The sequence below is a fragment of the Ranitomeya imitator genome, chromosome 7 (assembly GCF_032444005.1).
Source record: "Ranitomeya imitator isolate aRanImi1 chromosome 7, aRanImi1.pri, whole genome shotgun sequence".
In the NCBI taxonomy this organism is placed as follows: domain Eukaryota; kingdom Metazoa; phylum Chordata; class Amphibia; order Anura; family Dendrobatidae; genus Ranitomeya; species Ranitomeya imitator.
In genome coordinates this window covers 108,677,483-108,701,594 of record NC_091288.1, presented here as the reverse complement: position 1 = coordinate 108,701,594, position 24,112 = coordinate 108,677,483, and the positions used below count along the sequence as shown (strand labels likewise).

At 43.9% G+C, this 24,112-nt stretch overlaps 1 protein-coding gene across 2 annotated transcripts in view; it reads left to right on the top strand.

The window, feature by feature from the left end:
• The window catches only part of LOC138644859 (gamma-crystallin 2-like), a 166,296-nt gene that overhangs the window by 18,537 nt on the left and 123,647 nt on the right, over nt 1–24,112 (top strand). The gene's annotated exons all lie outside the window — the stretch shown is intronic.

Genomic DNA, 24,112 nt, shown 5'->3' with positions numbered 1-24,112 from the left:
ATGAAGGGCACACTGATATTTGCCTCCTAATGAATTTGGTTCTTTCAATTGCCCATTTTCAGTTAACATACACCCTGATTCCCAAAAACTTGTGGATTTGGTTAAAATATACTATGATTGTTTTAAGCAATTTTGCACCAGTAACCCATAATAAATAATGATCAGCGAACATGCTCGGATAAGGTGTTATCCGAGTATGATCGTGTGCTAATGTGGCATCCCAGGAGTTCAGGTACCACAGTGGTATTGCCTTCCTCTTGGGGAGGGTGATGCCACGCCTGAGGACGAGGAGAATCCCTTTGGCAGGTAACCTATACATTAAACACATTCTGACTCCAGGCAAGAAGGGGGAGCTCTTAACCCGGTTTAAGGGGAACTTCCCTATATACACTCTGGTCTGGAGGAGGAGATAGTTAGTCTGGTGAAGGCAAGAAACAGGGAACAAGCACAGGAGAACTACACAGCTGGAGGGGAGCCGTAACTGGGCTATTTTCAGCAGAGGTGCAGAAACCAGCCACTGGGAGCCTGAGGCTGTGTGGAACTACAAGTCCCATGGCAGAACCGGAGGGCAGGAAGCTGCAAGTGACTTGCTCACACTACACGTGAGGTACAGCAACATCCAGAGCCCAGAGTCATCATGTATAAAGACCCCAAAGGAACGACTCGCGTTGCCTACCATGTAGGGACTGTCCCAGGACAGAGAGTAAACGATGACCTTGTCAGGAAGCCACAGACAGCAAAGGACTAGTAACCAGCGCATAGTGGAAGGCTCCCAAACTGACCTGGCAAAGGGATTCCCACTTGTTTTCAGGCTGCCTGGACTCCATCGACACCTGTTGTCAGTAACCTGGACTGAGGCTGTTTACAACAGTAAACCAGGTAAAGAAACTGCAATTCCATGTCCTCTGTTTATTACCGGCACCACATCATCCCTGGGTAGCACACCGGGAGCCCCGGGGACCTGTGGGAAGCGATACTGCTGCCATACCATCACCCCCAGAGGACCCCTTTAAGCAGTGTCTGTCACCCCTGACCAAGTACCACAGGTGGCATCATTAACTTTTATTGTTTTACTTTGGCACCCAGGGCCACAGACCGGGTTGCCACCACCGTGACATCCCCTTTAAGTACCGGACCCAGTACCGAATATTCCCAGGCCCTGACGGACAACTCAGTAACATAATGTCTTGAGCGTGCCCAAAAATATGTTAGAGTCCCTGTGACCATATGTCTTGCGGTTGTTTGAAAGATACAAAACATGCAGGAATGGCCTAACAAACAGGCAATCCATGCATGTATTGCGGCTGTCGAAGAGCAGCGAAACGTGCAGCTAAAGGGACTCGAACATATTGTTTAAGCACACCAAAGACACTCGATTAGCACAGAAGCATGTTCGGATAACACCTCATCCAAACATTTTCGTTCATCACTAGAACTAAACTGATCAAAGAAGCAGAGTCTATGTCACAGGGACCATGGTCCCAGTTTACCATTTGAGATTAATTGAAGTCACTTTTCTTTTTATGTCTTGTGGTATTCACTGACATGTTTTGCAACAAATTCTTCAAAATAGTGTGGGTCATGTGTTTGTCACAAAATCAAATATGCTTTTATTTTTTCTCTTTAACTGCTTTTAGTGCCAAAAAATACAAATTCTTTAAGAAGTCTCATGCTTGACATAAAATGTGCCAAATTAAAAACTTAGGCTTGGTGCATATCACTCCAGTACCTGCCTAAATTAAGGTTTAAGGGCTTGCTCACATTACCTATAATAATACAGAGAAGTGCAATGAGAGATAACATCACACCGCACTAATGTTATCCAATGATTCAGTACTCATCTGCAAGTTTTTTCTCAGCTCAGATGCGACTGAGAAAAAAAAAAATCTCAGCATTCTGTGATTGCCTGGATTGTCTGCGAGATTTGGATCACACTTGCCAATGCAAGTCAAAGGGTGCAATAAAAAATCCAACTTTTATGTATCAATCTCAAGGGAAACCCAACATTTCATCAGCCAAGTACAGTAAATTCACAACCTGAAGAGCCAGAATAGAATAGATATATAGATAGAATAGATAGAAAACTGTTAGTGAGATATATGATGAGTGCAGCGCATGTGTAGCTTACTGTGCATGAACTTAGCTAAAAAATAAATAACAAAAAAATATTGTGGGGGTCCCCCTTATTTTTAGTAATCAGCTATGGGAAAGCAGACAGCTGTGAGCTGGTGTTACTATTTTGGGAAGGGGCTAATATCCATGCATCTTCCCAGACACTATTAATATCAGTTCACATCTCTCTGCTTAGCCTTTACTGGTTATTAAAAAGTCTGGATTCCCCAAAAAATGATCTGGTCCCCCCCCCCCTATTTTTAATAACTTGCAAATGGTAAGTAAACAGCTGCAGGTTGATATTAACCCCTTTCTGCCAATGGACGTACTATTCCGTCCATGTGGGGTGTTCCCTACTTCCCAAGGACGGAATAGTACGTCCAGGGCGATCGGCCGCGCTCACGGGGGAAGCGCGGCCGATCGCGGCCGGGTGTCAGCTGCTTATCGCAGCTGACATCCAGCACTGTGTGCCAGGAGCGGTCACGGACAGCCCCGGCATATTAACCCCCAGCACACCGCGATCAAACATGATCGCGATGTGCCGGCGGTGCAGGGAAGCATCGCGCAGGGAGGGGGCTCCCTGCGGGCTTCCCTGAGACCCCCGCAGCAAAGCGATGTGATCACGTTGCTGCGAGGGTCTCCTACCTTCCTCCCTGCAGCAAGGCCCGGATCCAATATGGCCGCGGCATCCGGGTCCTGCAGGGAGGGAGGTGGCTTACCAAGTGCCTGCTTAGAGCAGGCACTTGGTAACGCTGCAGCACTCTTTGACAGATCGGTGATCTGACAGAGTGCTGTGCAAACTGTCAGATCACCGATCTGTATTGTCCCCCCCGGGACAAAGTAAAAAAGTTTAAAAAAAAATTTCTAAGTGTGTAAAAAAAAAAAAATATATTATTCCCATAAATATATTTCTTTATCTAAATTAAAAAAAACAATAAAAGTACACATATTTAGTATTGCCGCGTCCGTAACGACCCGACCTATAAAACTGTCCCACTAGTTAACCCCTTCAGTAAACACTGTAAGAAAAAGAAAAAACGAGGCAAAAAACAACGCTTTATTATCATACTGCCGAACAAAAAGTGGAATAACACGCGACCAAAAAGACAGATATAAATAAACATGGTACCGCTGAAAGCATCATCTTGTCCCGCAAAAAACGAGCTGCCACAGAGCAACATCAGCAAAAAAATAAAAAAGTTATAGTCCTCAGAATAAAGCGATGCAAAAATAATTATTTTTTCTATAATATAGTTTTTATCGTATAAAAGCGCCAAAACATTAACAAAATGACAAAAATGAGGTGTCAATGTAATCATACTGACCCGAAGAATAAAACTGCTTTATCAATTTTACCAAACGCGGAATGGTATAAACGCCTCCCCGAAAAGAATTTCATGAATAGCTGGTTTTTGGTCATTCTGCCTCACAAAAATCGGAATAAAAAACGATCAAAAAATGTCACGTGCCCGAAAATGTTACCATTAAAAACGTCAACTCGTCCCGCAAAAAACAAGACCTCACATGACTCTGTGGACTCAAATATGAAAAAATTATAGCTCTCAAAATGTGGTAACGCAAAAAATATTTTTTGCAATAAAAAGCGTCTTTCAGTGTGTGACGGCTGCCAATCATAAAAATCCGCTAAAAAACCCGCTATAAAAAAAAGATTTTTTATTTTCACGGCTCTGCATTATAAACTGTAGTGAAACACTTGGGGGCTCAAAGTTCTCACAACACATCTAGATAAGTTCGTGGGGGGGGGGTCTAGTTTGCATTCCAAATGGCGCTCCTTCCCTTCCGAGCCCTCCCATGCGCCCAAACAGTGGTTCCCCCCAAAAAATTGGGGTATCAACGCACTCAGGACAAATTGGACAACAACTTTTGGGGTCCAATTTCCCCTTTTACCCTCGAGAAAATACAAAACTGGGGGTTAAAAAATAATTTTGAGGGGAAATTTTTATTTTTATTTTCACGGGTCTGCGTTATAAACTGTACTGAAATACTTGGGGGCTCAAAGTTCTCACAACACATTTAGATAAGTTCCTTGGGGGGTCTAGTTTCCAATATGGGGTCACTTGTGGGGGGTTTCTACTGTTTAGGTACATTAGGGGCTTTGCAAACACAATGTGACGCCTGCAGACCATTCCGTCTAAGTCTGTATTCCAAATGGCGCTCCTTCCCTTCCGAGCCCTCCCATGCGCCCAAACGCTAGTTCCCCCCACATATAGGGTATCAGCGCACTCAGGACAAATTGCACAACAACTTTTGGGGTCCAATTTCTCCTGTTACCCTCAGGAAAATACAAAACTGGGGGCTAAAAAATAATTTTTGTGGGAAAAAAATTTTGTTTTATTTTTACGGCTCTGCATTATAAACTTCTGTGAAGCTCTTGGTGGGTGAAAGTGCTCACCACACATCTAGATAAGTTCCTTAGGGGGTCTACTTTTCAAAATGGTGTCACTTGTGGGGAGTTTCAATGTTTAGGCCAGTGGTCCCCAACTCCAGGCCTCGAGGGCTGCCAACAGTGCAGGTTTTCAGGATTTCCTTAGTATTGCACAGGGGTTGGGAATCCAACCCCTGTGCAATACTAAGGAAATCCTGAAAACCTGCACTGTTGGCGGCCCTCGAGGCCTGGAGTTGGGGACTACTGGTTTAGGCACATCAGTGACTCTCCAAATGCAACATGGCGTCCCATCTCAATTCCTGTCAATTTTGCATTGAAAGGTCAAACGGCACTCCTTCCCTTCCAAGCTCTCCCATGCACCCAAACAGTGGTTTACCCTCACATATGGGGTATCAGAGTACTCAGGACAAATTGTGCAACAACTTTTGTGGTCCAATTTCTTCTCTTACCATTGGGAAAATAAAAAATTGGAGGCGAAAAGATAATTTTTGTGAAAAAAATGATTTTTTATTTTTACGGTTCTGCATTATAAACTTCTGTGAAGCACTTGGTGGGTCAGAGTGCTCACCACACCTCTAGATAAGTTCATTAGGGGGTCTACTTTCCAAAATGGTGTCACTTGTTGGGGGTTTCAATGTTTAGGCACATCAGTGGCTCTCCAAACGCAACATGGCGTCCCAGCTCAATTCCAGTCAATTTTGCATTGAAAAGTCAAATGGTGCTCCTTCCCTTCCGAGCTCTGCCATGCGCCCAAACTGTGGTTAACCGCCACATATGGGGTATCAGCGTACTCAGGACAAATTGTACAACAAGGTTTGGGGTCCATTTTCTCCTGTAACCCTTGGTAAAATAAAACAAATTGCAGCTGAACTAAATTTTTTGTGAAAAAAAGTTAAATGTTAATTTTTATTTAAACATTCCAAAAATTCCTGTGAAACACCTGAAGGGTTAATAAACTTCTTGAATGTGGTTTTGAGAACCTTGAGGGGTGCAGTTTTTAGAATGGTGTCACGCTTGGGTATTTTCTATCATATAGACCCCTCAAAATGACTTCAAATTAGATGTGGTCCCTAAAATAAAATGGTGTTGTAAAAATGAGAAATTGCTGGTCAATTTTAACCCTTATAACTCCCTAACAAAAAAAAATTTTGATTCCAAAATTGTGCTGATATAAAGTAGACATGTGGGAAATGTTACATATTAAGTATTTTGTGTGACATATCTCTGTGATTTAATTGCATAAAAATTAAAAGTTGGAAAATTGCGAAATTTTCTAAATTTTCGCCAAATTTCCATTTTTTAAACAAATAAATGCAGGTAATATCAAAGAAATTTTACCACTGTCATGAAGTACAATATGTCATGAGAAAACAATGTCAGAATCACCCAGATCCGTTGAAGCGTTCCAGAATTATAACCTCATAAAGGAACAGTGGTCAGAATTGTAAAAATTGGCCCGGTCCATAACGTACCATGAGATATCGTCTTCCCAAAACCCTGTCTGATGACAAATGCACACTTAGCAGGATGCAGCAGGCCTCCACTGATAAAGGCTAGGGGCGGCACAGGTGCAAACTACTTGATAAAAACAGCCACCCCAACCAAACATTGCAGGGGTTGGCTGCCTAGCAGAAAAAATGCACATTGATAAAACTCACATAGGACGCCAGTCACACTGATAGGTGTGGTGCACAGTGTCTGGTATGCAACCTATTAATGACGCCCCTTGCATTAACAGGCGGGCTGCCCAGTAGGGTTGAGCGAAACGGATCGTTCATTTTCAAAAGTCGCCGACTTTTGGCAAAGTCGGGTTTCATGAAACCCGACCCGACCCCTGTGTGGGGTCGGCCATGCGGTACGCGACTTTGGCGCGAAAGTCGCGTTTCAATGACGCTAAAAGCGCCATTTCTCAGCCAATGAAGGTGGACGCAGAGTGTGGGCAGCGTGATGACATAGGTCCTGGTCCCCACCATCTTAGAGAAGGGCATTGCAGTGATTGGCTTGCTGTCTGCGGCATCACAGGGGCTATAAAGAGGCGTTCCCGCCGACCGCCATCTAACTGCTGCTGATCTGAGCATAGGGAGAGGTTGCTGCCGCTTCGTCAGAAGCAGGGATAGCGTTAGGCAGGGTCCATTAACCACCAAACCGCTTGTGCTGTAGTGATTTCCACTGTCCAACACCACCTTTTGTTTGCAGGGACAGTGGAATGTTGTGAATTCTGTGGCAGAGCTACCTCCTGTGGTCACAAGTGGTACTTCGGCTGATTCTCTCTATGAGCTTCCGTTGGTGGAGGAAAGTGGTACTGCGGCTTCTGAGTTTCCTTCCTCAGGTGATGTGGTGAAGTCGTTAGGTGCTGCTCTATTTAACTCCACCTAGTGCTTTGATCCTGGCCTCCAGTCAATGTTCTAGTATTGGACTTGCTTCCTCCTGGATCGTTCCTGTGGCCTGCTGCTCTGCATAGCTAAGTTCCGCTTTTGTTATTTTTGTTTGCTGTTTTTTCTGTCCAGCTTGCTTATTTTGTTTTTCTTGCTTGCTGTAAGCTCTGGGACGCAGAGGGTGTACCTCCGTGCCGTTAGTCGGTACGGAGGGTCGTTTTGCCCCCTTTGCGTGGTTGTTTGTAGGGTTTTGTGTTGACCACAAAGTTACCTTTCCTATCCTCGCTCTGTTCAGAAAGTCGGGCCTCACTTTGCTAAATCTATTTCATCTCTACGTTTGTTTTTTCATCTTACTCACAGTCATTATATGTGGGGGCTGCCTTTTCCTTTGGGGTATTTCTCTGAGGCAAGGTAGGCTTATTTTCTATCTTCAGGCTAGCTAGTTTCTCAGGCTGTGCCGAGTTGCATAGGGAGCGTTAGGCGCAATCCACGGCTGCCTTTAGTGTGGTTGGAGAGGATTAGGGATTGCAGTCAGCAGAGTTCCCACGTCTCAGAGCTCGTTCTATGTTTTTGGGTTATTGTCAGGTCACTGTATGTGCTCTGACTTCTATGTCCATTGTGGTACTGAATTACCTGGTCATAACAGTGGAAGCTACATTTTTTTTTCCTCAGCGCTGTAGCTCATTGGGCTGCCCTAGAAGGCTCCCTGATAGCTGCATTGCTGTGTGTACGCCGCTGTTCAAACCAACTGCTTTTTTCAAAGCACAAATCCTGTTGTTCCTTCCTTTCTGCACAGCTATCTTGTTTGTTTGTCCACACTTTTGATTTAATTTGTGCATCAGTCCACTCTTTATTGCTGCCTGCCATACCTGGCTGAGATTACAGCAGGGAGATAGTAATTGTAGGACAGTCCCTTTTTTTTTTTTAATTCTCCCTAAAAAAATAAGTTGTGGGAGATTAAGATTGGCATTTCTGCTAGAGTGCCATCCCTGTGTGTGCCATCTCTCTCACATAGTGGGTCATAGAAAGCCTTTTTATTTTTCTGTTTTTTTTTTGGGGGGGGTTATAAATTCTTCCTGAAAAAAAAAAAAAGTGGGAGATTCATATTGGCCTTTGGGCTTGTGTGCCAGTCCTGAGTGTGCTATCTCTCTCTCAAATAGTGGGCAATAGAAAGCCTATTTATTTAATTTTTTTTTTTTTAATTTTCTACATTCTCCCTGAAAAAATAACAAAAAACCGTGGGAGATTAATGTTGGCCTTTCTGCTTGTGTGCCAGTCCTGACTCCTGGGTGTGCCATCTCTCTCTCTCAAATAGTGGGCCATAGAAAGCCTATTTTTTTATTTTTTTATTTGGTTTCTAAATTCTCCCTGAAAAAATTAAAAAAAAATCAGTGGGAGATTAATATTGGCCTTTCAGCTTGTGTGCCAGTCCTGACTCCTGGGTGTGCCATCTCTCTCTCTCAAATAGTGGGCCATAGAAAGCCTATTTTTTTTATTTTTTTATTTGGTTTCTAAATTCTCCCTGAAAAAATTAAAAAAAATCAGTGGGAGATTAATAATGGCCTTTCAGCTTGTGTGCCACTCCTGACTCCTGGGTGTGCCATCTCTCTCTCTCAAATAGTGGGCCATAGAAAGCCTATTTTTTTATTTTTTTATTTGGTTTCTAAATTCTCCCTGAAAAAATTAAAAAAAATCAGTGGGAGATTAATAATGGCATTTCAGCTTGTGTGCCACTCCTGACTCCTGGGTGTGCCATCTCTCTCTCTCAAATAGTGGGCCATAGAAAGCCTAGTTTTTTATTTTTTTATTTGGTTTCTAAATTCTCCCTGAAAAAATAAAAAAAAATCAGTGGGAGATTAATATTGGCCTTTCAGCTTGTGTGCCAGTCCTGACTCCTGGGTGTGCCATCTCTCTCTCTCAAATAGTGGGCCAGAGAAAGCCTATTTATTTATTTTTTTTTTTTCTACATTCTCCCTGAAAAAATAACAAAAAACCGTGGGAGATTAATATTGGCCTTTCTGCTTGTGTGCCAGTCCTGACTCCTGGGTGTGCCATCTCTCTCTCTCAAATAGTGGGCCATAGAAAGCCTATTTTTTTATTTTTTTATTTGGTTTCTAAATTCTCCATGAAAAAAAAAAAAATCAGTGGGAGATTAATATTGGCCTTTCAGCTTGTGTGCCAGTCCTGACTCCTGGGTGTGCCATCTCTCTCTCTCAAATAGTGGGCCATAGAAAGCCTATTTTTTTTTTTATTTGGTTTCTAAATTCTCCCTGAAAAAAATCATTTTTTTAATTTGGTTTCTAAATTCTCCCTGAAAAAAATAAAAAAAAATCAGTGGGAGATTAATATTGGCCTTTCTGCTTGTGTGCCAGTCTTGACTCCTGGGTGTGCAATCTCTCTCTCTCAAATAGTGGGCCATAGAAAGCCTATTTTTTTTTTATTTGGTTTCTAAATTCTCACTGAAAAAATAAAAAAAAAATCAGTGGGAGATTAATATTGGCCTTTCAGCTTGTGTGCCAGTCCTGACTCCTGGGTGTGCCATCTCTCTCTCTCAAATAGTGGGCCATAGAAAGCCTATTTTTTTTTTAATTTGGTTTCTAAATTCTCCCTGAAAAAATCATTTTTTTAATTTGGTTTCTAAATTCTCCCTGAAAAAAATAAAAAAAAATCAGTGGGAGATTAATATTGGCCTTTCTGCTTGTGTGCCAGTCTTGACTCCTGGGTGTGCAATCTCTCTCTCTCAAATAGTGGGCCATAGAAAGCCTATTTTTTTTTTATTTGGTTTCTAAATTCTCCCTGAAAAAATCAATTTTTTTTATTTGGTTTCTAAATTCTCCCTGAAAAAAATCATTTTTTAAAATTTGGTTTCTAAATTCTCCCTGAAAAAATAAAAAAAAAATCAGTGGGAGATTAATATTGGCCTTTCTGCTTGTGTGCCAGTCCTGACTCCTGGGTGTGCCATCTCTCTCTCTCAAATAGTGGGCCATAGAAAGCCTATTTTTTTTCTATTTGGTTTCTAAATTCTCCCTGGAAAAATAAAAAAAAGTCAGTGGGAGATTAATATTGGCCTTTCTGCTTTTGTGCCACTCCTGACTCCTGAGTGTGCCATCTCTCTCTCTCAAATAGTGGGCAATAGAAAGCCTATTTTTTTATTTTTTTATTTGGTTTCTAAATTCTCCCTGAAAAAATAAAAAAAAATCAGTGGGAGATTAATATTGGCCTTTCAGCTTGTGTGCCAGTCCTGACTCCTGGGTGTGCCATCTCTCTCTCTCAAATAGTGGGCCATAGAAAGCCTATTTTTTTTTATTTGGTTTCTAAATTCTCCCTGAAAAAATCATTTTTTTTATTTGGTTTTTAAATGTTCCCTGAAAAAAATAAAAAAAAATCAGTGGGAGATTAATATTGGCCTTTCTGCTTGCGTGCCAGTCTTGACTCCTGTGTGTGCCATCTCTCTCTCTCAAATAGTGGGCCATAGAAAGCCTATTTTTTTTATTTGGTTTCTAAATTCTCCCTGAAAAAAATCATTTTTTTTTAATTTGGTTTCTAAATTCTCCCTGAAAAAATAAACAAAAATCAGTGGGAGATTAATATTGGCCTTTCTGCTTGTGTGCCAGTCCTGACTCCTGGGTGTGCCATCTCTCTCTCTCTCAAATAGTGGGCCATAGAAAGCCTATTTTTTTTTATTTGGTTTCTAAATTCTCCCTGGAAAAATAAAAAAAAATCAGTGGGAGATTAACCCCTTTACCCCCAAGGATGGTTTGCACGTTAATGACCGGGCCAATTTTTACAATTCTGACCACTGTCCCTTTATGAGGTTATAACTCTGGAACGCTTCAATGGATCCTGGTGATTCTGACATTGTTTTCTCGTGACATATTGTACTTCATGACAATGGTAAAAATTATTTGATAGTACCTGCGTTTATTTGTGAAAAAAACGTAAATTTGGCGAAAATTATGAAAATTTCGCAATTTTCCAACTTTTAATTTTTATGCAATTAAATCACAGAGATATGTCACACAAAATACTTAATAAATAACATTTCCCACATGTCTACTTTACATCAGCACAATTTTGGAAACAAAATTTTTTTTTGTTAGGGAGTTATAAGGGTTAAAAGTTGACCAGCAATTTCTCATTTCTACAACACCATTTTATTTTAGGGACCACATCTCATTTTAAGTCATTTTGAGGGGTCTATATGATAGAAAATACCCAAGTGTGACACCATTCTAAAAACTACACCCCTCAAGGTGCTCAAAACCATATTCAAGAAGTTTATTAACCCTTCTGGTGCTTCACAGGAATTTTTTGAATGTTTAAATAAAAATGAACATTTAACTTTTTTTCACAAAAAATTTAATTCAGCTCCAATTTGTTTTATTTTACCAAGGGTAACAGGAGAAAATGGACCCCAAGCATTGTTGTACAATTTGTCCTGAGTATGCCAATACCCCACATGTGGGGGTAAACCACTGTTTGGACGCATGGCAGAGCTCGGAAGCGAAGGAGTGCCATTTGACTTTCAATGCAAAATTGACTGGAATTGAGATGGGACGCCATGTTTCGTTTGGAGAGCCCCTGATGTGGCTAAACATTGAAACCCCCCACAAGTGACACCATTTTGGAAAGTAGACCCCCTAAGGAACTTATCTAGAGGTGTGGTGAGCACTTTGACCCAACAAGTTCTTCACAGAAGTTTATAATGTAGAACCGTAAAAATAAAAAATCATATTTTTTCACAAAAATTATCTTTTCGCCCCCAATTTTTTATTTTCCCAAGGGTAAGAGAAGAAATTGGACCCCAAAAGTTGTTGTACAATTTGTCCTGAGTACGCTGATAGCCCATATGTGGGGGTAAACCACTGTTTGGGCGGATGGGAGAGCTCGGAAGGGAAGGAGCGCCGTTTGACTTTTCAATGCAAAATTGACAGGAATTGAGATGGGACCTCATGTTGCGTTTGAAGAGCCACTGATGTGCCTAAACATTGAAACCCCCCACAAGTGACACCATTTTGGAAAGTAGACCCCCTAAGGAACTTATCTAGAGGTGTGGTGAGCACTTTGACCCACCAAGTGCTTCACAGAAGTTTATAATGTAGAACCGTAAAAATAAAAAATCATATTTTTTCACAAAAATTATCTTTTTGCCCCCAATTTTTTATTTTCCCAAGGGTAAGAGAAGAAATTGGACCCCAAAAGTTGTTGTACAATTTGTCCTGAGTACGCTGATACCCCATATGTGGGGGTAAACCACTGTTTGGGTGGATGGGAGAGCTCGGAAGGGAAGGAGCGCCGTTTGACTTTTCAAAGCAAAATTGACAGGAATTGAGATGGGACGCCATGTTGCGTTTGAAGAGCCACTGATGTGCCTAAACATTGAAACCCCCCACAAATGACACCATTTTGGAAAGTAGACCCCCTAAGGAACTTATCTAGAGGTGTGGTGAGCACTTTGACCCACCAAGTGCTTCACAGAAGTTTATAATGCAGAGCCGTAAAAATAAAACAAAATTTTTTTCCCACAAAAATTTTTTTTTTAGCCCCCAGTTTTGTATTTTCCTGAGGGTAACAGGAGAAATTGGACCCCAAAATTTGTTGCCCAATTTGTCCTGAGTGCGATGATATACCATATGTGGGGGGAACCACTGTTTGGGCACATGGGAGGGCTCAGAAGGGAAGGAGTGCCATTTGAATGCAGACTTAGATGGAATGGTCTGCAGGTGTCACATTGCGTTTGCAGAGCCCCTAATGTACCTAAACAGTAGAAACCCCCCACAAGTGACACCATTTTGGAAAGTAGACCCCCTTAGGAACTTATCTAGATGTGTGCTGAGCGCTTTGACCCACCAAGGGCTTCACAGAAGTTTATAATGGAGAGCCGTAAAAATAAAACAAAAATTTTTTCCCACAAAAATTATTTTTTAGCCCCCAGTTTTGTATTTTCCCGAGGGTAACAGGAGAAATTCGACCCCACAATTTGTTGTCCAATTTGTCCTGAGTGCGCTGATACCCCATATGTTGGGGGGAACCACTGTTTGGGCGCATGGGAGGGCTCGGAAGGGAAGGAGCTCCATTTGGAATGAGGACTTAGATGGAATGGTCTGCAGGTGTCACATTGCATTTGCAGAGCCCCTAATGTACCTAAACAGTAGAAACCTCCAACAAGTGACACCATTTTGGAAACTAGACCCCCTAAGGAACTCATCTAGATGTGTTGTGATAGCTTTGAACCCCCAAGTGTTTCACTACAGTTTGTAACGCAGAGCCGTGAAAATTCAAAAAAAAAATCTTTCCCCCCAAAATTATTTTTTAGCCCCCAGTTTTGTATTTTCCCGAGGGTAAGAGGAGAAATTCGACCCCAAAAGTTGTTGTCCAATTTGTCCTGAGTACGCTGATACCCCGTATGTTGGGGGAAACCACCGTTTGAGCGCATGGCAGAGCTCGGAAGGGAAGGAGCGCCATTTGGAATGCAGACTTAGATGGAATGGTCTGCAGACGTCACATTGCGTTTGCAGAACCCCTAATGTACCTAAACAGTAGAAACCCCCCACAAGTGACCCCATATTGGAAACTAGACCCCCCAGGGAACTAATCTAGATGTGTTGTGAGAACTTTGAACCCCCAAGTGTTTCACTACAGTTTATAACGCAGAGCCGTGAAAATAAAAAATCTTTTTTTTTCCCACAAAAAATATGTTTTAGCCCCGAGTTTTGTATTTTCCCAAGGGTAACAGGAGAAATTGGACCCCAAAAGTTGTTGTCCTATTTGTCCTGAGTACGCTGATACCCCATATGTTGGGGTAAACCCCTGTTTGGGCACACAGGAGAGCTCGGAAGGGAAGAAGCACTGTTTTACTTTTTCAACGCAGAATTGGCTGGAATTGAGATCGGACGCCATGTCGCGTTTGGAGAGCCCCTGATGTGCCTAAACAGTGGAAACCCCCCAATTATAACTGAAACCCTAATCCAAACACATCCCTAACCCTAATCCCAACAGTAACCCTAACCACACCTCTAACCCTGACACACCCCTAACCCTAATCCCAACCCTATTCCCAACCGTAAATGTAATCTAAACCCTAACTGTAACTTTAGCCCCAACCCAAACTGTAGCCCTAGCCCTAGCCCTAGCCCTAACCCTAACCCTAGCCCTAGCCCTAACCCTAGCCCAAACCCTAGCCCTAACCCTAACCCTAGCCCTAACCCTAGCCCTAACCCTAACCCTAGCCCTAACCCTAGCCCTAACCCTAACCCTAGCCCTAAACCTAACCCTAACCCTAGCCCTAACCCTAGCCCTAGCCCTAACCCTAGCCCTAACTCTAACCCTAGCCCTAATGGGAAAATGGAAATAAATACATTTTTTTAAATATTTCCCTAACTAAGGGGGTGATGAAGGGGGGTTTGATTTACTTTTATAGCGGGTTTTTTAGCGGATTTTTATGATTGGCAGCCGTCACACACTGAAAGACGCTTTTTATTGCAAAAAATATTTTTTGCGTTACCACATTTTGAGAGCTATAATTTTTCTATATTTTGGTCCACAGAGTCATGTGAGGTCTTGTTTTTTGCGGGACGAGTTGATGTTTTTATTAGTAACATTTTCGGGCACGTCACATTTTTTGATCGCTTTTTATTCCGATTTTTGTGAGGCAGAATGACCAAAAACCAGCAATTCATGAATTTCTTTTGGGGGAGGCGTTTATACCGTTCCGCGTTTGGTAAAATTGATGAAGCAGTTTTATTCTTCGGGTCAGTACGATTACAGCGATACCTCATTTATATCATTTTTTTATGTTTTGGCGCTTTTATACGATAAAAACTATTTTATAGAAAAAATAATTATTTTTGCATCACTTTATTCTCAGGACTATAACTTTTTTATTTTTTTGCTGATGATGCTGTATGGCGGCTCGTTTTTTGCGGGACAAGATGACGCTTTCAGCGGTACCATGGTTAGTTATATCTGTCTTTTTGATCGCGTGTTATTCCACTTTTTGTTCGGCGGTATGATAATAAAGCGTTGTTTTTTGCCTCGTTTTTTTTTTTTTTTTCTTACGGTGTTTACTGAAGGGGTTAACTAGTGGGCCAGTTTTATAGGTCGGGCCGTTACGGACGCGGCGATACTAAATATGTGTACTTTTATTGTTTTTTTTTTTTTATTTAGATAAAGAAATGTATTTATGGGAATAATATATATTTTTTTTTTTCATTATTTTGGAATATTTTTTTTTATTTTTTTTACACATTTGAAATTTTTTTTTTTTACTTTTTTACTTTGTCCCGGGGGGGACATCACAGATCAGTGATCTGACAGTTTGCACAGCACTCTGTCAGATCACTGATCTGATAGGAGTGCAGGCTGCTTCACAGTGCCTGCTCTGAGCAGGCTCTGTGAAGCCACCTCCCTCCCTGCAGGACCCGGATCCGCGGCCATCTTGGATCCGGGGCTGGAGGGAGCAGGGAGGGAGGTGAGACCCTCGCAGCAACGCGATCACATCGCGTTGCTGCGGGGGGCTCAGGGAAGCCCGCAGGGAGCCCCCTCCCTGCGCGGTGCTTCCCTGTACCGCCGGCACATCGCGATCATCTTTGATCGCGGTGTGCCGGGGGTTAATGTGCCGGGGGCGGTCCGTGACCGCTCCTGGCACATAGTGCCGGATGTCAGCTGCGATAAACAGCTGACACCCGGCCGCGATCGGCGGCGCTCCCCCCGTGAGCGCTGCCGATCGCATATGACGTACTATTGCGTCCTTGGGAAGTAAAGCCCACCCCACATGGACGCAATAGTACGTCTAATGGCAGAAAGGGGTTAATATTGGCCTTTCTGCTTGTGTGCCACTCCTGACTCCTGGGTGTGCCATCTCTCTCTCTCAAATAGTGGGCAATAGAAAGCCTATTTTTTTATTTTTTATTTGGTTTCTAAATTCTCCCTGAAAAAATAAAAAAAATCAGTGGGAGATTAATATTGGCCTTTCAGCTTGTTTGCCAGTCCTGACTCCTGGGTGTGCCATCTCTCTCTCTCAAATAGTGGGCCATAGAAAGCCTATTTTTCTTATTTGTTTTCTAAATTCTCACTGAAAAAATTAAAAAAAAATCAGTGGGAGATTAATATATGCCTTTCTGCTTGTGTGCCACTCCTGACTCCTGGTTGTGCCATCTCTCTCTCTCAAATAGTGGGCCATAGAAAGCCTATTTTTTTTTATTTGTTTTCTAAATTCTCACTGAAAAAAAAAAAATCAGTGGGAGATTAATATTGGCCTTTCTGCTTGTGTGCCACTCCTGACTCCTGAGTGTGCCATCTCTCTCTCTCAAATAGTGGGCCATAGAAAGCCTATTTTTTTTTTATTTGGTTTCTAAATTCTCCCTGAAAAAATCATTTTTTTTTATTTGGTTTCTAAATTCTCCCTTAAAAAAAAAAAAAAAATCAGTGGGAGATTAATATTGGCCTTTCAGCTTGTGTGCCAGTCCTGACTCCTGGGTGTGCCATCTCTCTCTCTCAAATAGTGGGCCATAGAAAGCCTTTTTTTTTTTTATTTGGTTTCTAAATTCTCCCTGAAAAAAATCATTTTTTTAATTTGGTTTCAAAATTCTCCCTGAAAAAAATAAAAAAAAATCAGTGGGAGATTAATATTGGCCTTTCTGCTTGTGTGCCAGTCTTGACTCCTGGGTGTGCCATCTCTCTCTCTCTCTCTCTCTCTCTCTAATAGTGAGCCATAGAAAGCCTATTTTTTTTTTATTTGGTTTCTAAATTCTCCCTGAAAAAATCAATTTTTTTTTATTTGGTTTCTAAATTCTCCCTGAAAAAATCATTTTTTTAAAATTTGGTTTCTAAATTCTCCCTGAAAAAAATAAAAAAAAATCAGTGGGAGATTAATATTGGCCTTTCTGCTTGTGTGCCAGTCCTGACTCCTGGGTGTGCCATCTCTCTCTCTCAAATAGTGGGCCATAGAAAGCCTATTTTTTTTTTATTTGGTTTCTAAATTCTCCCTGAAAAAATCAATTTTTTTAATTTGGTTTCAAAATTCTCCCTGAAAAAAATCAATTTTTTTTATTTGGTTTCTAAATTCTCCCTGAAAAAATCAATTTTTTTTATTTGGTTTCTAAATTCTCCCTGAAAAAAAAAAAAAAAAGTGGGAGATTAATATTGACATTTGTGCTTGAGTGACAGTCCTGCGTGTGTGGCATCTCTCTCATTTGGTGCCACCGAAAACAGAGTGTGTAACATTGTGCCTGATTTTCCTTGCGGTCTCACCCACCTGTAAAGGGATATCTAAATCTTACTGAAGTTATAGCTCACCGTGTAAGTTGTTTGACAGCAACAAATACCGTTACTTTGGTTAAGTTTTTAAAACAATAAGGAAGTCTGGTGGAAGAGGTCGTGGCCGTGGGCGTTCATTGTCAGCTGGTAATGATGGTAGTGGTAGTGGAGCATCAGGTGGTCGTGGGAAAAAAAATATTGCACCTAAGTCTGGAGCTGTGGAGCCAGGTTCGTCGTCTGGCTACAGAAGGCCTCGAACGCTCCCTTTTCTGGGAGTAGGAAAACCGCTTTTAAAGCCGGAGCAGCAAGAGCAAGTTTTGGCTTACCTTGCTGACTCAGCCTCTAGCTCTTTTGCCTCCTCTTTTGAAACTGGTAAATGTAAAAGCAGCGCGTCGTTAGTGGATGTTCACGGTCAGGGACAAGTCGCTTCCTTGTCCTCTTCAGCAAAAACAACAACAGAGAAGGATGCAGCAGGCGACACAACGGGTTACTCCATGGAGCTCTTTACACATACCGTCCCTGGCTTAGAAAGTGAAACAGTTAACATGCCATGCCCATTACAAGTTGAATCTGACATGGAGTGCACTGATGCACAGCCACAGCCAGACTACTATGCTGGTCCTTTAAATCAGACCACAACATTGCCCTCGCAGGGTACTGATCCAGAATCAGACCCTGATGAGACTATGTTGCCCCGTCACGAACGCTATACCACCGACTTACACGGTGACACAGACGAAGTTGCGCACGAGCTAGAAGAGGAGGTTATAGATGATCCAGTTGTTGACCCCGATTGGCAGTCATTGGGGGAACAGGGTGCAGGCGGCAGTAGTTCTGAAGTGGAGGAGGAGGGGCCGCAGCAGGCATCAACATCGCAACAGGTTCCATCTGCCGGGCCCGTAGATGGGACAAAACGCGTGGCAAAGCCAAAACCTGTTGGAGGACAGCATGGCCATCCGGTTAAAGCTCAGGCTGCAATGCCTGAAAAGGGATCCGAGGCTCGAAAGAGTGCAGTCTGGCATTTTTTTAAACAACATCCAATTGATCAGCGCAAAGTCATCTGTCAAAAATGTTCAACTACCTTAAGCAGAGGTCAGAATCTGAAAAGTCTCAATACAAGTTGCATTCATAGACATTTAACCACCATGCATTTGCAAGCCTGGACTAACTACCAAACGTCCCTTAAGGTTGTAGCACCCTCGGCCAATGAAGCTAGTCAGCAACACTACATCCCTGCCGTCACTGTAAGGCCACCATTTTCCGCACCACCTGCAGTATCTGTGCAGGTTTCTTTGCCAGGCCAAAGCAGTCAGGGTCAGGGAATCACCAGTTTCGTAGTAGGAAACACTGCATCTAGGGCACCGGCGGAAGCAATACCGTCTCCAACCGTCTCTCATTCTGCCATGTCCACCGGCACACCCGCTAGTTCAATGATCTCCAGCTCTCCAGTCCAGCTCACCCTACATGAGACTCTGGTTAGAAAAAGGAAGTACTTATCCTCGCATCCGCGTACACAGGGTTTGAACACCCACATAGCTAGACTAATCTCCTTAGAGATGATGCCCTACAGGTTAGTTGAAAGCGAAGCTTTCAAAGCCCTGATGGACTATGCTGAACCACGCTACGAGCTACCCAGTCGACACTTCTTTTCGAGAAAAGCCATCCCAGCCCTCCACCAGCATGTTAAAGAGCGCATTGTCCATGCACTCAGGCAATCTGTGAGTACAAAGGTGCACCTGACAACAGATGCATGGACCAGTAGGCATGGCCAGGGATGTTACGTGTCCATCACGGCACACTGGGTGAATGTGGTGGATGCAGGTTCCACAGGGGACATCAATTTCGGGACAGTTCTGCCTAGCCCACGGTCTAGGAAACAGTTGGCTGTAGGTGTTCGCACACCCTCCTTCTCCTCCTCGTCCTTCTGCAGAAGCGAGAGCTCGTCCACAGACCGCAGTCGCCCAACCACTCCATCCGCAGCTGCCACTGTTGCACACCAGTTGTCCCATTATGGGCCAGCTACTGGCAAGCGTCAGCAGGCTGTATTGGCTATGAAGTGTTTGGGCGACAACAGACACACCGCGGAAGTTCTGTCCGAGTTCTTGCAGTGAGAAACGCAGTCGTGGCTGGGCGCAGTAGATCTTGAGGCAGGCAAGGTAGTGAGTGATAACGGAAGGAATTTCATGGCTGCCATCTCCCTTTACCAACTGAAACACATTCCTTGCCTGGCTCACACCTTAAACCTGGTGGTGCAGTGCTTCCTGAAAAGTTATCCGGGGTTATCCGACCTGCTCCTCAAAGTGCGCGGACTTTGCTCACATATCCACCGTTCGCCCGTACACTCCAGCCGTACGCAAACCTATCAGCGGTCTTTGAACCTTCCCCAGCATCGCCTAATCATAGACGTTGCAACAAGGTGGAACTCAACACTGCACATGCTTCAGAGACCGTGCAAACAGAGGCGGGCTGTTATGTTTTTGTGGGAGGATACACATACACGGGCAGGCAGTAGGATGGCAGACATGGAGTTGTCAGGTGTGCAGTGGTCGAAGATACAAGACATGTGTCAAGTCCTTCAGTGTTTTGAGGAATGCACATGGCTGGTTAGTGCAGACAACGCCATAATAAGCATGAGTATCCCCCTAATGCGTCTGCTGATGCAAAGTTTGACGCACATAAAGGAGCAGGCATCTGCAGCCGAGGAAGAGGAAAGCCTTGATGACAGTCAGCCATTGTCTGGTCAGGGCAGTGTACAGGACGAGGTAGCGGGCGAACAGGAGGAGGAGGACGAGGAGGATGATGGGGATGAGTATTTTTTTAATGAGGAAGCTTCTCTTGGGCCACTGGAAATTGGTGGCGTGGCAAGGCCGGGATCTGGTTTTTTGAGGGACACAAGTGACGTAGATTTGCCTGAAACTGCCCCTCAACCAAGCACAACCGCAGATTTGACAACTGGAACTTTGGCACACATGGCGGATTATGCCTTACGTATCCTCAAAAGGGACACACGCATTACGAAAATGATGAACGATGACGATTACTGGTTGGCCTGCCTCCTTGATCCTCGCTATAAAGGCAAATTGCAAAATATTATGCCACATGAGAACTTGGAACTAATATTAGCAACAAAACAATCAACTCTTGTTGACCGTTTGCTTCAGGTATTCCCAGCACACAGCGCCTGTGATCGTTCTCACACGAGCTGCAGGGGGCAGCAGACCAGAAGTGTTAGAGGTGCAGAAATCAGAAGTGGCGTTGGACCGAGGGGTTTTCTGACCAGGTTGGGAGTGATTTTGCTATGACCGCAGACAGGACAGGTACTGCTGCATCAATTCAAAGTGACAGGAGACAACATTTGTCCAGTATGGTTACTAACTATTTTTCATCCCTTATCGATGTTCTACCTCAACCGTCATTCCCATTTGATTACTGGGCATCCAAATTAGACACCTGGCCAGAATTGGCAGAATATGCATTGCAGGAGCTTGCTTGCCCGGCAGCTAGTGTCCTATCAGAAAGAGTATTCAGTGCTGCAGGTTCAATATTAACCGAAAAAAGGACTCGTCTGGCTACCCAAAATGTTGATGATCTAACCTTCATTAAAATGAACCACAACTGGATTTCGAATTCTTTTGCCCCACCTTGCCCGGCCGACACCTAGCTTTCCTATCAAAAGGTATTGCCTGTGGATTACTCTGAATGACTTTACCAATCTCGTAATTTGCAGCAGCTGATTGTCCAGCATACGACATGTTTACACCTCCCTAAATGGCCAAACTCCCCACACGGGGCCGTGGTATCGCCACTTGGCGCAAGCACCCGTGAGAGTGCTGTTTGTCTGAAGAGGTGGGTGTGCCTGCTTTTGGTCGACGGCACTGCCACTGGGTCCCTCATAGTACAATAAAGTGTCTCTGGTGGTGGTGGTGCGCACCCAACGTCAGACACACTGTTGTAACATGAGGGGCCCTGGGCCTGTACCGCCGGCCACAAGAGAGTTCCCCCCCCCAGCTCAAACATTGCTCTACCACTTGCACAATTATCTCTCACAGTTCCACCAATGTTTAGTCTATGAGCTGACATCCTTAAATTCCAGCCACTGACAATACCATTGTGTTGACATGTATGATGGTACTTAACATAGTCAGTGGCAGTGTCCTATATTTACCCAAGTAAATACTTTGCGCCAAATTACTAGGTCTGAAACTGCGCAGAGGAGCCCACCCCTGTACCTAATGATTGCACCCTTTTGTGTTTTCGTTTTTTGTAATGCGAGACATTAACATGTACAGTATTTATTGTTTGGGACTACTAACTGGCAGACACTCATTACAATCGGCCTCCGCTGACAACACCAATGCTGCCTGTGTACCCCTGCAAGAGAATTCCAAGTGTCTACAGCCCAATTTTATTATGTTAGGCCTACTACGCCTGTCTGTGGTCCCTCCTTCCACTAGGCCTCCAGTGACCTGTCTACTGCTGCCCGTGTACCCCTGGAACAAATTTTAAAGTGCCTACAGCCATATTTTATTATGTTAAGCCTTCGAAGCCTGTCTGCGGTCCCTCCTTCCACTAGGCCTCCACTGACCAGACCACTGCTGCCCGTGTACCCCTGGAACCAATTTTAAAGTGCCTACAGCCCAATTTTATTATGTTAGGCCTTCGAAGCCTGTCTGCAGTCCCTCCTTCCACTAGTCCTCCAGTGACCTGTCTACTGCTGCCCGTGTACCCCTGGAACCAATTTTAAAGTGCCTACAGCCATATTTTATTATGTTAGGCCTTCGAAGCCTGTCTGCGGTCCCTCCTTCCACTAGGCCTCCACTGACCTGTCTACTGCTGCCCGTGTACCCTGGAACCAATTTTAAAGTGCCTACAGCCCAATTTTATTATGTTAGGCCTTCGAAGCCTGTCTGCGGTCCCTCCGTCCACTAGTCTTCCAGTGACCTGTCTACTGCTGCCCGTGTACCCCTGGAGCCAATTATAAAGTGCCTACAGCCCAATTTTATTATGTTAGGCCTTCGAAGCCTTTCTGCGGTCCCTCCTTCCACTAGGCCTCCACTGACCTGTCTACTGCTGCCCGTGTACCCCTGGAACCAATTATAAAGTGCCTACAGCCCAATTTTATTATGTTAGGCCTTCTAAGCCTGTCTGCGGTCCCTCCTTCCACTAGGCCTCCAGTGACCTGTCTACTGCTGCCCGTGTACCCCTCGAACCAATTATAAAGTGCCTACAGCCCAATTTTATTATGTTAGGCCTTCGAAGCCTGTCTGCGGTCCCTTCTTCCACTAGGCCTCCACTGACCTGTCTACTGCTGCCCGTGTACCCCTGGAACCAATTATAAAGTGCCTACAGCCCAATTTTATTATGTTAGGCCTTCTAAACCTGTCTGCGGTCCCTCCTTCCAATAGTTCTCCACTGACCAGACCAATGCTGGCCGTGTACCCCTGGAACCCAGCTGAAAGTGCATGGAGCCTACTTTTTTTCTTTGTTTTATATTTAGAAAGCCCAGATGAACTACGCTGTACCACGGTTCAAGCTACCCAGTCGACATTTCTTTTGCGAGAAAAGCCATCCCAGCCCTCCACCGGCATGAAAAAGTCTGCATTGTCATAGCACTCAGGCAATCAAACAGTAGAAAGGTGCACCTGACAAGAGACGCATGGACCAGTAGGCATGGCCACAAAAAGTTAAGTGTCTATTACGGCGCACTGGGTTAATGTGTTGGATGCATGGTCCACAGGGGACAGCCTAAAAAGTCTGTCTGCAGTCCTTAATTAAAATTGTCCTCCGCTGACCACACCACTGCTGCCCGTGTACCCCTGGAACCAATTTTAAAGTGCCTACAGCCTAATTTTGTTATGTTAGGCCGACTACGCCTGTCTGCGGTCCCTCCTTCCAATACTCCTCCACTGACCACACCACTGCTGCCCATGGACCCCTGGAACCTATTTTTAATTGCATAGAGCATCCTTTTTTTAATAGTAGGCGTACAAAGTCTGTCTGCGGTCCACTAATGAAATTGTCCTTCACTGACCAGAGCAATGCTGCCTGTGTACCCCTGTAACCTTTTTTAAACTGCATTGAGCCACATTTTTGGTTTAAGGCCTACTACCTGTGTCTGTCTGCGCCACTCAATACAGCTGTCCTCCTTTGAAAAAAGCAGAGCGTCAATAGTCTTGTTTTCAGCCTCTAGGAATTTGAAAACTGCATTGGGGCTACTACTTCGGTAGGGCCTACTAACGGTGTCTGCCGCTCCAAGGTGTTCCCCAGGTTTCCTCGCCATTGCTTCGATCTTCTGACTCTCGTTTAGTAGTTGTTGAAAACTACACTGCATTTGGCCTACAAATTGGGTATGGGGTGTAGAGACGGTGTCTTCCACTCCAAGGTGTTCCCCAGGTTTCCTCTCCATTGCTTCGATCTTCCGACTCTCGTTTAGTAGTTGTTGAAAACTACACTGCATTAGGCCTACAAATTGGGTATGGGGTGTAGAGACGGTGTGTTCCACTCCAAGGTGTTCCCCAGGTTTCGTCTACATTGCTTCGATCTTCCTACTCTCGTTTAGTAGTTGTTGAAAACTACACTGCATTAGGCCTACAAATTGGGTATGGGGTGTAGAGACGGTGTGTTCCACTCCAAGGTGTTCCACAGGTTTCCTCTCCATTGCTTCGGTCTTCCGACTCTCGTTTAGTAGTTGTTGAAAACTACACTGCATTAGGCCTACAAATTGGGTATGGGGTGTAGAGACGGTGTGTTCCACTCCAAGGTGTTCCCCAGGTTTCGTCTACATTGCTTCGATCTTCCGACTCTCGTTTAGTAGTTGTTGAAAACTACACTGCATTAGGCCTACAAATTGGGTATGGGGTGTAGAGACGGTGTGTTCCACTCCAAGGTGTTCCCCAGGTTTCTTCTCCATTGCTTCGATCTTCCGACTCTCGTTTAGTAGTTGTTGAAAACTACACTGCAT